Source organism: Salvelinus alpinus, chromosome 17, assembly GCF_045679555.1.
Source record: "Salvelinus alpinus chromosome 17, SLU_Salpinus.1, whole genome shotgun sequence".
Classification (NCBI taxonomy): Eukaryota; Metazoa; Chordata; class Actinopteri; order Salmoniformes; family Salmonidae; genus Salvelinus; species Salvelinus alpinus.
In genome coordinates this window covers 374,028-388,415 of record NC_092102.1, presented here as the reverse complement: position 1 = coordinate 388,415, position 14,388 = coordinate 374,028, and the positions used below count along the sequence as shown (strand labels likewise).

The 14,388-nt window shown below is 43.8% G+C and overlaps 1 pseudogene; it reads right to left on the bottom strand.

Annotated features, from left to right (window-relative positions):
• Positions 1-10,802: 10,802 nt before the first annotated feature.
• LOC139541910 (C-reactive protein-like) lies at positions 10,803-12,215 on the bottom strand (annotated as a pseudogene).
• Between the last annotated feature and the right edge of the window lie 2,173 nt (positions 12,216-14,388).

The window sequence follows — 14,388 nt, the reverse complement described above, 5'->3', positions numbered from 1 at the left end:
AAACAAGAAATTCATCAATATCAGATGTCAGACTCCGGAATATAAATATGTGGTGTGTATGGACAGCATGGAAAATATATACGTAGAAAGAAGGTATGTACAGTAGTATAGGATGAGCTATGTTGTGAATACAGTATGTACATATAAAGTGAGTAATCAATTAGCTTAATTTCTCAGAGATCAAATAACATGTCAGCTAAATAATGTTGTAGGAATGCTAATCTTATCTGTTTCTAACTACACTGAACAAAAATATAAACGCACGTTTATGTTCTATATGCACAAAAATCGTATTTCTCTCAAATTTTGTGCAAAAATGAGTTTACATCCTTGTTAGTGAGCATTTTTCCTTTGCCAAGATAATTCATCCACCTGACAGGTGTGGCATATCATGAAGCTGAATAAACAGCATGATCAATACACATGTGCACCTTGTGCTGGGGACAATATAAGGCCACTCTAAAATGTGCAGATTGTCACACAACACAATGCCACAGATGCCTTAAGTTTTCATGGGGCGTGCAATTGGCATGCTGACTGCAGGAATGTCCACCAGTGCTATTGCCAGAGAAATTAATGTTCATTTCTCTACAATATAGTATATTTAGAGAATTTGGCAGTACGGCCAACCAGCCTCACAACCGTAGACCAGGTGTAACCACGCCATCCCAGGATTCCACATCCAGCTTCTTCACATGCAGGATCGTCTGACACCAGCCACCCGGAAAGCTGATGAAATTGTGGATTTGCACAACCAAAGAATTTCTGAACAAACTGTCAGAAACCGTCTCAGGGAAGCTCATCTGCAATGCTCATCTGCAATGCTCATCGTCCTCACCAGTGTCTTGACCTGACTTTAGTTTGGCGTAACCGACCTCAGTGGGTAAAAGCTCACCTTCGATGGCCACTGGCATGCTGGAAAAGTGTGCCCTTCACGGATGAATCCCGGTTTCAACTCTAGATGGCAGACTGGGCAGATGGCAGACTGCGTGTATGGCGTTGTGTGGATGAGCGGTTTGCTGATGTCAACATTGTGAACAGAGTGCCCCATGGTGGCACTTCCGGGTTGGAGCGAGCGGTCGCATTTCGCACTTCGCTCCGCAGGTTGTATAACTTTTCATTACATTTCATTATAGTACAACGGTTTGATTTGTCTGATCTTAGCAATTTCTTCTTAGCTAACTACATAGCCGTCTTTGTATCAAAGATAATTGCGTAATTATCGTAATTCGTCGTCCTAACGTAGTCAACACTGCTATCTGGCCAGCAGCTAGCCAGCTAGCCAACGTCCACCGTCTACCGAAAGCAGCACTGTAGAAACTATTACACTCAACGGAACGACTTGATTAGTGTAGTGTTAGCTAGCTACATAGTTGTCTTTGCTGTCTTCGTATCCAAGATAATTGTGTAGTTTAGAGTGTGTAGTTTTAGAGTGATTATCTTAATTTACCGAGGTTAGCTAGCCAGCTATTTGTCGTCCTTAACGTAGGAAACACTGCTAGCTAGCCAACAGCTAGCCAACGTCTACCGAATAGCAGCACTGTAGAAACTATTACATTCAACGGAACGACTTGATCAGCGTAGTGTTAGCTAGCTACATAGTTGTCTTTGCTGTCTTCGTATCCAAGATAATTGTGTAGATTACAGTAATTATCGTAATTTACCGAGGTTAGCTAGCCAGCTATTTGTCGTCCCTCTTAACGTAGGAAACACTGCTAGCTAGCCAGCAGCTAGCCAGCTAGCCAACGTCTACCGTCTACCGAATAGCAGCACTGTAGAGACTATTACATTACAACGGAACGACTTGGTTAGTGTAGTGTTAGCTAGCTACATAGTTGTCTTTGCTGTCAAGATAATTGTGTAGTTTTTGAGTAATTGTCGAGGTTACCTAGCCAGTTACCGAGGCTACCTAGCCAGCTACACTTTCTAACTAAGTCAACAACGCAGCCACTGCTAGCTAGCCTACTTCAGCAGCACTGTATCATTTTTAGTCAATAAGATTTCTTGCAACGTAAGTTTAACTTTCTGAACATTCGAGACGTGTAGTCCACTTGTCATTCCAATCTCCTTTGCATTAGCGTAGCCTCTTCTGTAGCCTGTCAACTATGTGTCTGTCTATCCCTCTTCTCTCCTCTCTGCACAGACCATACAAACGCTTCACACCGCGTGGCCGCTGCCTGGTGGTCCCAGCGCGCACGACCCACGTGGAGTTCCAGGTCTCCGGCAGCCTCTGGAACTGCCGATCTGCGGCCAACAAGGCAGAGTTCATCTCAGCCTATGCTTCCCTCCAGTCCCTCGACTTCTTGGCACTGACGGAAACATGGATTACCACAGATAACACTGCTACTCCTACTGCTCTCTCCTCGTCTGCCCACGTGTTCTCGCACACCCCGAGAGCTTCTGGTCAGCGGGGTGGTGGCACTGGGATCCTCATCTCTCCCAAGTGGACATTCTCGCTTTCTCCCCTGACCCATCTGTCTATCGCCTCCTTTGAATTCCATGCTGTCACAGTTACCAGCCCTTTCAAGCTTAACATCCTTATCATTTATCGCCCCCCAGGTTCCCTTGGAGAGTTCATCAATGAGCTTGACGCCTTGATAAGCTCCTTTCCTGAGGATGGCTCACCTCTCACAGTTCTGGGTGACTTTAACCTCCCCACGTCTACCTTTGACTCATTCCTCTCTGCCTCCTTCTTTCCACTCCTCTCCTCTTTTGACCTCACCCTCTCACCTTCCCCCCCTACTCACAAGGCAGGCAATACGCTTGACCTCATCTTTACTAGATGCTGTTCTTCCACTAATCTCATTGCAACTCCCCTCCAAGTCTCTGACCACTACCTTGTATCCTTTTCCCTCTCGCTCTCATCCAACACTTCCCACACTGCCCCTACTCGGATGGTATCGCGCCGTCCCAACCTTCGCTCTCTCTCCCCCGCTACTCTCTCCTCTTCCATCCTATCATCTCTTCCCTCTGCTCAAACCTTCTCCAACCTATCTCCTGATTCTGCCTCCTCAACCCTCCTCTCCTCCCTTTCTACATCCTTTGACTCTCTATGTCCCCTATCCTCCAGGCCGGCTCGGTCCTCCCCTCCTGCTCCGTGGCTCGACGACTCATTGCGAGCTCACAGAACAGGGCTCCGGGCAGCCGAGCGGAAATGGAGGAAAACTCGCCTCCCTGCGGACCTGGCATCCTTTCACTCCCTCCTCTCTACATTCTCCTCTTCTGTCTCTGCTGCTAAAGCCACTTTCTACCACTCTAAATTCCAAGCATCTGCCTCTAACCCTAGGAAGCTCTTTGCCACCTTCTCCTCCCTCCTGAATCCTCCTCCCCCCCCCCCCCTCCTCCCTCTCTGCGGATGACTTCGTCAACCATTTTGAAAAGAAGGTCGACGACATCCGATCCTCGTTTGCTAAGTCAAACGACACCGCTGGTTCTGCTCACACTGCACCTACCCTGTGCTTTGACCTCTTTCTCCCCTCTCTCTCCAGATGAAATCTCGCGTCTTGTGACGGCCGGCCGCCCAACAACCTGCCCGCTTGACCCTATCCCCTCCTCTCTTCTCCAGACCATTTCCGGAGACCTTCTCCCTTACCTCACCTCGCTCATCAACTCATCCTTGACCGCTGGCTACGTCCCTTCCGCCTTCAAGAGAGCGAGAGTTGCACCCCTTCTGAAAAAACCTACACTCGATCCCTCTGATGTCAACAACTACAGACCAGTATCCCTTCTTTCTTTTCTCTCCAAAACTCTTGAACGTGCCGTCCTTGGCCAGCTCTCCTGCTATCTCTCTCAGAATGACCTTCTTGATCCAAATCAGTCAGGTTTCAAGACTAGTCATTCAACTGAGACTGCTCTTCTCTGTGTCACGGAGGCGCTCCGCACTGCTAAAGCTAACTCTCTCTCCTCTGCTCTCATCCTTCTAGACCTATCGGCTGCCTTTGATACTGTGAACCACCAGATCCTCCTCTCCACCCTCTCCGAGTTGGGCATCTCTGGCGCGGCCCACGCTTGGATTGCGTCCTACCTGACAGGTCGCTCCTACCAGGTGGCGTGGCGAGAATCTGTCTCCGCACCACGTGCTCTCACCACTGGTGTCCCCCAGGGCTCTGTTCTAGGCCCTCTCCTATTCTCGCTATACACCAAGTCACTTGGCTCTGTCATATCCTCACATGGTCTCTCCTATCATTGCTATGCAGACGACACACAATTAATCTTCTCCTTTCCCCCTTCTGATAACCAGGTGGCGAATCGCATCTCTGCATGTCTGGCAGACATATCAGTGTGGATGACGGATCACCACCTCAAGCTGAACCTCGGCAAGACGGAGCTGCTCTTCCTCCCGGGGAAGGACTGCCCGTTCCATGATCTTGCCATCACGGTTGACAACTCCATTGTGTCCTCCTCCCAGAGCGCTAAGAACCTTGGCGTGATCCTGGACAACACCCTGTCGTTCTCAACCAACATCAAGGCGGTGACCCATTCCTGTAGGTTCATGCTCTACAACATTCGCAGAGTACGACCCTGCCTCACACAGGAAGCGGCGCAGGTCCTAATCCAGGCACTTGTCATCTCCCGTCTGGATTACTGCAACTCGCTGTTGGCTGGGCTCCCTGCCTGTGCGATTAAACCCCTACAACTCATCCAGAACGCCGCAGCCCGTCTGGTGTTCAACCTTCCCAAGTTCTCTCACGTCACCCCGCTCCTCCGCTCTCTCCACTGGCTTCCAGTTGAAGCTCGCATCCGCTACAAGACCATGGTGCTTGCCTACGGAGCTGTGAGGGGAACGGCACCTCCGTACCTTCAGGCTCTGATCAGGCCCTACACCCAAACAAGGGCACTGCGTTCATCCACCTCTGGCCTGCTCGCCTCCCTACCTCTGAGGAAGTACAGTTCCCGCTCAGCCCAGTCAAAACTGTTCGCTGCTCTGGCACCCCAATGGTGGAAGAAACTCCCTCACGACGCCAGGTCAGCGGAGTCAATCACCACCTTCCGGAGACACCTGAAACCCCACCTCTTTAAGGAATACCTAGGATAGGATAAAGTAATCCTTCTAACCCCCCCCCCCCCTTAGAGTTAGATGCACTATTGTAAAGTGGTTGTTCCACTGGACATCATAAGGTGAATGCACCAACTTGTAAGTCGCTCTGGATAAGAGCGTCTGCTAAATGACTTAAATGTAAATGTAATGTAAATGTGGCGGTGGGGTTATGGTATGGGCTAAGCTAAGGACAACGAACACAATTGTATTTTAACAATGGGAATATGAATGCACAGAGATACCGTGATGAGAACTTGAGGCCCATTGCCATTCATGTTTCACCATGATAATGCAAGGCCCCATGTTGCAAGGATTTATACACAATTCCTGGAAGCTGAACATTTCCCAGTTCTTCCATGGCCAGCATACTCACTAGACCCATTGAGCATGTTTGGGATGTTCCGAATCTACGTGTACGACAGCGCATTCCAGTTCTCGCCAATATCCACAACTTTGCACAGCAATTGAAGAGAAGTGGAAATACATTCCACAGGCCTCAATCAACAGCCTGATCAACTCTATGTGAATGAGATGTGTCGCGCTGCATGAGGCAAATGGTGGTCACCAGATCCTGACTGGTTTTCTGATCCACAGCCCTACCTATTTTTTAAGGTACCAACAGATACATACAGTGGGGAGAACAAGTATTTGATACACTGCCGATTTTGCAGGTTTTCCTACTTACAAAGCATGTAGAGGTCTGTAATTTTTATCATAGGTACACTTCAACTGTGAGAGACGAAATCTAAAACAAAAATCCAGAAAATCACATTGTATGATTTTTAAGTAATTAATTTGCATTTTATTACATGACATAAGTATTTGATCACCTACCAACCAGTAAGAATTCCGGCTCTCACAGACCTGTTAGTTTTTCTTTAAGAAGCCCTCCTGTTCTCCACTCATTACCTGTATTAACTGCACCTGTTTGAACTCGTTACCTGTATAAAAGACACCTGTCCACACACTCAATCAAACAGACTCCAACCTCTCCACAATGGCCAAGACCAGAGAGCTGTGTAAGGACATCAGGGATAAAATTGTAGACCTGCACAAGGCTGGGATGGGCTACAGGACAATAGGCAAGCAGCTTGGTGAGAAGGCAACAACTGTTGGCGCAATTATTAGAAAATGGAAGAAGTTCAAGATGACGGTCAATCACCCTCGGTCTGGAGCTCCATGCAAGATCTCACCTCGTGGGGCATCAATGATCATGAGGAAGGTGAGGGATCAGCCCAGAACTACACAGCAGGACCTGGTCAATGACCTGAAGAGAGCTGGGACCACAGTCTCAAAGAAAACCATTAGTAACACACTACGCCATCATCGATTAAAATCCTGCAGCGCATGCAAGGTCCCCCTGCTCAAGCCAGCGCATGTCCAGGCCCGTCTGAAGTTTGCCAATGACCATCTGGATGATCCAGAGGAGGAATAGGAGAAGGTCGTGTGGTCTGATGAGACAAAAATAGAGCTTTTTGGTCTAAACTCCACTCGCCGTGTTTGGAGGAAGAAGGATGATGAGTACAACCCCAAGAACCCATCCCAACCGTGAAGCATGGAGGTGGAAACATCATTCTTTGGGGATGCTTTTCTGCAAAGGGGTCAGGACGAATGCACCGTATTGAGGGGAGGATGGATGGGGCCATGTATCGCAAGATCTTGGCCAACAACCTCCTTCCCTCAGTAAGAGCATTGAAGATGAGCATTCCAGCATGACAACGAAACGAAACACACAGCCAGGGCAACTAAGGAGTGGCTCCGTAAGAAGCATCTCAAGGTCCTGGAGTGGCCTAGCCAGTCTCCAGACCTGAACCCAATAGAAAATCTTTGGAGGGAGCCGAAAGTCCGTATTGCCCAGCGACAGCCCCGAAACCTGAAGGATCTGGAGAAGGTCTGTATGGAGGAGTGGGCCAAAATCCCTGCTGCAGTGTGTGCAAACATGGTCAAGAACTACAGGAAACGTATGAGCTCTGTAATTGCAAACAAAGGTTTCTGTACCAAATATTAAGTTCTGCTTTTCTGATGTATCAAATACTTATGTCATGCAATAAAATGCAAATTAATTATTTAAAAATCACACAATGTGATTTTCTGGATTTTTGTTTTAGATTCCGTCTCTCACAGTTGAAGTGTACCTATGATAAAAATTACAGACCTCTACATGCTTTGTAAGTAGGAAAACCTGCAAAATCGGCAGTGTATCAAATACTTGTTCTCCCCACTGTATCTGTATTCCCAGTCATGTGAAATCCATAGATAAGGGCCTAATGAATTCATTTCAATTGACTGATTTCCTTATATGAACTGTAAGTCAGTAAAATATTTGAAAATGTTTCATATATTTGTTCCGTGTACATAAAGAATTTCAGAATAATAAACATTATGTTAACATTATTTAAGTGACCAGGGTTCAATGACTATACTGTATATATGTGGCAGCAGTCTGGAAGATGCAGGGTAGAGTACCTGTTGACTTTGTAAGGTGCAGGGCAGGGTACCGGGCTGAGGCCGTCTAGTGATGACTGTTATACACACTTAAACCTAGAGATAGAAGCCGTTTTCAGTCTCTCCTTCCCAGCTTTAATGCACCTCTATTGTTCTCTTGCTAGATGGTAGCAGGGTGAATAAGCCAGTAACCATCCAATGCATGTAACATATATTAAAATGAGGTATTCATACTTTTTTATATTACTCCAATATTGTGAACTGTATATCGTGTTATACAGTATGTCTTGTTAGGATTAAACAGTAGTTATTTTATGAAGACAATAGCAGGCTGAACATCCACATTTTAATGGGATGAACATTTCTGCAAGAAAGCTCTTTAAAAATTATCCATCTGTTCATTGCTCACATGCCAGAGCTCACATGGATAGCTCGTAGCACTGTCTTGCTTATGCAAATATGTTTTGCCTGGAAATCTATTTGGAGTTGCTCGAAGGAATCCAGAACGGGCCTCCTTCTGTCTCCCCCACCGGCTCGCGGGCCTCCATTGCGCCGTCTATCTCCTCTCGTGTGGAAGAGATTTCACCAGCTCACACACGCAGGGACGGGCAGCGAGCCGCATGCACCACACTGTGCCGCCTCAGACGGCCCCACCATGGGCGATTATGCAGATCTCACAGGCCGCCGATGCTGGCTCTCTCTTGCTCTGCGAGCATGACAAGGCGGCCCACAACTGTTTCCTCAGTTGTATAATACAAGCTATAGACCCTATTCAGAGGACAGAGAGTAAATCATTATATGCCTACCTTATCACTAGAGTTGGCCATAAAAAGATGAAAAAGGCTCTACAAGCAATGTTTAGGGGTTGTAGATGAACCTAACTTTTAGGTAAAAAGTCAAATGTGTTGTATTGTTGCTTAGAAGTTGAGGGGGGTTCAAAACATATGTGACTCATTTTTAACATCAATTTGTAATTTTTTGGGGTGACAAACAAACGGGATGAGATCAGGTTGTACATAATCCTATAAAATAATGTTTGAAACAAATATGCTGATAGTTGATTGTGTATAAAGGGTTTTAATTTGTATTTTGGGCACTAAAGTCTATTCTTATTATTGAAAAGGTAAAAAACTAAAGTTTGACATTTAACATGCCATAAACCTTTAGGTCAGTCCAAAGTAGGCTAATGAAATATAATTATTTGTTCAGAAATACTCCCAAAATATTCTTAATCACTAATCTCTACTCCAATATGGGATGTATTTATATTTAATTCATAGTCCATCTGATTTAAAAAAGATAAAATAAAATACTTTACTTAAAAGTTAACCTTCCATAAGTCAAAGTAAAGACGATATGGTGATACGGGGGGTATGAGTAGGGGGTGTAGTGTTATGGAGGTCGGTGTGTGTGTGTGTGTGTAGGCTGGGAGGCAGCTAGCACTCCTCTTGGGCAGGGATGCGATTGGAGAGAAAGGAGGAGAGGAGAAAGAGAGCCATGTGCTTGGAACCAGAGGGCTGAGGAGCCTGTCTGGGCAGATGGTCCACAAAGGTGTTACCACACAGTGAGTGGGCAGTGCGATTGATGCATTGCAACATTCAAGAAGGTGGAACATTTGGCTGCTGACCCGCAGTCAGAACTCATTTGCCTTCCCTCCCAACTTATTTAGCTGCTGCTGCGGGAGATTGGGTCCGAATAAGCACGCGCACACACACACACACACACACACACACACACACACACACACACACACACACACACACACACACACACACACACACACACACACACACATTCGGAACGCTGCACTTTCCTACCCTCTGGGGAGCCTAGGCTGTGTGTTCACTGAAAACTTCTTCCTCTCTAAGGAGGTGGAGGGCAGGAGGTAGAACATGTTCATAGTGAACAACAATCATACTACTACAGTACATGGCGGCTACTAAGTCTGCACAGGGACTTGAGGAGACATGCTTTCTCTCAGTGGTCAATATTACCAGGACTATACCCTATTCTATATTATTGTCACAGTGAACAAAAGTCTATACTGTTTCTGTGGTGTGTTTCCTTTTGAGTTAGAACATCATTCACAAAATATAGGCTAATAAACATGTACAAAGGCAATTTCATTTAAGAACAACAATTTAAAAGAATACAAGTTAAAACAATGGAATAAAATATAACAACAATATTTAATATTGTGAAGGTCTCGCCGGCATTATAGGTAGGCAATAATACAAATAGGATGCTCAAAAACTTAAAATACCTATTTTCTCTTAAATAACACATACTTTTAGTTATGCACATGCCAGGATTTAATTTCAGACCCAAAAGCATTCTTACATCAGTTTAAACATAGACAATTTATGAGGGAGTGTGCTAACCAAAGGCAACATTATGGCAATGGTTTGTCTCAAAGCACAGTTAAAATATTAAGTATAAAAACAATGAATCATTAGTGGTATCAAAGGCAATTGAAATCTTGAGCATAAGAATGCCACACCATTCGTATGTTTGTGTGAGGGGACACACACCAACAAACTCTAACACACACATTTTTTTGTTGTAATGTTTGAATAATTTTTGTTTGTTGTATTGTTTCTATATCATTGTATTATATATTTGTGCGACTGTCCTTGTATATCAGTGTATCAATGTTTTGTTACTTGTCATTTTGTGTTTTTTGTGGACCCCAGGAAGAGTAGCTACTGCCTTTGCAAAAGCTAATGGGGATCCAAATAAACAAATAAATAGTCTTATTCGTCGCTCACTGAATAAAAACTCGAGCATATACTGCCACCTTGTGGTTAAATTAGGTACATCAACAATACATTCCACTGAAATTAGTACTCACCAGCCACGTGAGAAATGTATAAAAAGCCACATAAAACATGAAATCATGCTGAGAGCAAAAAATACATTAGCTCTGTAACTAAATACCAGCTTAATTTTAATAATGTATGTAAATTGTACTGAACATTTATGATAATTAGCAGGTTGCAAAAGGCGACTAATAAACTTCCACTGTGAAAAAAAGTGTCAATTTTGGCATCTTGTTTCATAAATTAACATAATGAATGTAATGCTTAGAAAATATAGTTAATCTCACCATCCATGCAGAAGGTGAGTGGACATACTGTATCTACAGTATTCTATAAATAGTGAATGTCTAAAGAAGAATTGTGTTGAAAGAGGGTAGTGCTATACATGGTCTATACATGTGCCTGTCTGGTGAAGGATCTGGTTTTGACTTGCATAGACTATTTAATGATCACAAAATATAAGTCATATTTTCTTATGAACTACTGATATTCTGTGCGTGAGCATAGTCCATTGACTGCATACGGTGTGAACGTGACTAAACCTAGGACACCAAACTTAACTTAAAAGGTCAGTAGCAGTCCAGCACAGACACACAAATGGATCACATCCACATTTGTTTGTGATTCCACTCCGAGTCAGTCATCATCCACCACCATCACATTCCCGTTCAGCTGGTACTCAATGGTGGCCCAGTCAAAGAAGTTTCCCTTGGTGATCTTATGTCCGTAATGCAGGGCTTGGATTTGGCTCCTCGGCAAGAGATAGTCCCACATGTTGAGGTCGGTCACCTCTCCCACAAAGCTCTGCAAAGCCTCCAGGTCGCCAAGGTGTTTGTCCGTGTCTTGCCCCATGAGGACGGTCCCCTTGGGCCGGATAGTGTAGCCCGGCTTGTACAGCTGGTAGGTGCCTGCGGTGGCCGTCCACCCAGAAGGCAGCCAGCCCAGTACGGGACTCCCAGGTGAGGCAGAGACTTGTTCTGAAGGTGGTGATGGGCGGCAGGTGGAAGAAAGCGCCATCGCCGCTCAGGTAGAAGGCGACATGGCCATCTTTCTCTCGCCACACGTTGAGCTCGTCGTAGTCTGTGGTGCGGTAGGCAAACAGGATGATCTGCTGCTCGCCTTCCAGCTCGGTGGCCACACGCATACACAGAGTGAATGCGCGCAGGCCCATTTCCTTCTGGGGGATGAGCGCCACGAAGCTGAAGTCTGTCTCATACGGAAAGACCATAACCTTCCTACCCAGGCCAACTGTAAACAATACCACAAACAATATCAACAACAATAACATCATCAACTTAGAGCAGTCACTGGTGAAGATGACAACAGTATTGTAGCAAATTAACTGACTGGAACTTGAACCTGGGTTCCTCTGACTGTCAGTCCAACACCTTAACCGTTAGGAGGTCCAAACCCCTTGACGGTCATTACGTTGTACTACGGTCACAACAGTATAAAAACAGCTTTACATGAACGCAATTAGGACATATGACTTCTCTCTGAGAAGTGCAAAATTGAAAAGCATGAGTGAAAAGGGAATCTTTCACTTGAGGAGGTATGCACACGTAATGCTTTGAAAGTAATATGATGTGAGCTATTGGATCTACTATTTGGGATTTTACCAATAACAATTGTATGACATTATTTTCTGTATCTTCTATAAAAAAAGTTCTGTGATAGAAAGAAATAATCATAACTAGTATGAAAATAATAAATAGTAGTAAATACATCATATACTATAAACTGCATATCCTCTAAAGAAATGCCTCAACACACACAAAACACTAACAGAATTGCTCTTACCATGATGATTTAAGGTTGTTATTCTAGTGAAAAGCCTTGTGATGCTAGCTCACTGTCACGCCTGTCTATTCTTAATGCCATGGGTCTGTACTCCTCTTCCCTCCTAGTACCAGATCATTACATCACTTCAATCTGTGCTGACAATGGATCCAGTGTGTGTGAGGGTGGCTTGGGTCTGGGTGATACTGGTCTGTTTGTGTTGACTGACACGTTCAGATGTGCACACACACACACACACTTTGGCCCCCATTCTGGGACATCCGATTGTGGGTGAGTGTGCCTGTCAATTAATGTATGTTTTGAGTTAGGGTGGCCTCTACAGTTGAGCAACCTCATGGTATCTTGAGTATGTACATTTTGTTTATACCTTTACTGATTTCTGATTGACAGGTTCATCTACATACAACTTTATTGTCCATCGAAGCAGAACTCGTCTTTTTGAAGTCTGCTTTTTAATTCCCAACCTGGGCAGGATACACACAAACTTCAGATGCTGGAAGCAGGTCATGCAGCACTCCTGGAGCAGGTTAGGGCAGTGGTTTTCAAACCTTTCCTAATCTTGATCATTTTTTTGAATACTCACTTATGTCACCTGTGGAATGCTCATGGAATTTTGTGCACCAGTGCCGCTCAAATAAATACATTTAAAAGCACATGGCTACATCTACACCGAGTGTACAAAACATTAGGAACACCTGCTCTTTCCATGACATAGCCTGACCTGGTGAAAGCTAAGATCCCTTATTGGTGTCACTTGTTAAATCCACTTCAATCAGTGTAGATGAAGGGGAGGAGACAGGTTAAAGAAAGATTTTTAAGCCTTGAGACAATTGACACATGGATTGTGTATGTGTGCCATTCAAAAGGTGAACAGGCAAGAGAAAATATTTAGGTGCCTTTGAACAGGGTATGGCAGGAGGTGCCAGGCAGGATGTGCCAGAGTGTGTCAAGAACTGCAACACTGCTGGGTTTTTCACTCTTAACAGTTTCCCATGTGTATCAAGAATGGTACACCCTCATCATGAGTAAGGAACTATGAAAATAGTTAAAATAAACCATATTTAATCTATAAAAAACATTTGTCGGAGAAAATAGATTTTGCAGTATGGTTGAGATGTGATGGAAGTAATTGCAACTAAATAAATTAATAGGGACATCACTGAATTTAAAATTGATTAAATTTAGATTTAATGTCTTGAGTCAACAAGTATTCCACCACTTTGTTATGGCAAGCCAAAATAAGTTCAGGGGTCCGGATCCGGGATCCTCCTCATCAGAAACGCTGACTAGCATAGCCTAGCCTAGCGCCAAAGGGAATATCATATAATATAATTTCATGAAATCACAAGTCCAATACAGCAAATGAAAGATAAACATCTTGTGAATCCAGCCAACATGTCCGATTTTTTAAATGTTTTACAGCGAAAACACAACATATATTTATGTTAGCTCACCACCATATCCAAAAAAACACAGCCATTTTTTCACAGCAAAGATAGCTTTCACAAAACCCACAAATAGAGATAAAAATAATCACTAACCTTTGAAGAACTTCATCAGATGACAGTCTTATAACATCATGTTATACAATACATTTATGTTTTGTTCGAAAATGTGCATATTTATAGCTACAAATCCTGGTTTTACATTGGTGCCATGATCATAAATGGCTCCAAAACAGCCGGATTTAATTACAGAGAGCAACGTGAAATACAGAAATACTCATCATAAAACATTTATGAAAAATACATGTTGTACACATAATTAAAGATAAACATCTTGTGAATCCAGCCAACATGTCCGATTTTTAAAATGTTTTACAGCGAAAACACAACATATATTTATGTTAGCTCACCACAATAGCCCAAAACACAACGCCATTTTTTCACCGCAAAGATAGCTTTCACAAAACCCACAAATAGAGATAAAAATAATCACTAACCTTTGAACAACTTCATCAGATGACAGTCTTATAACATCATGTTATACAATACATTTATGTTTTGTTTGAAAATGTGCATATTTATAGCTACAAATCCTGGTTTTACATTGTGAACATGGCGCCAAAATTGTCCGGAGAAATTTTAGAGAGTCACGTAATCTAACAGAAAAACTCATCATAAACTTTGCTGAAAAATACATGTTGGACATATAATTAAAGATACACTGGTTCTTAATGCAACCGCTGTGTTAGATTAAAAAATAATAATAAAGATTTTAAAAAAAATAAAAATTTCCTCCAGATGGGATGCTGACATTCAGGCCAAAGAGTTCAATCTTGGTATC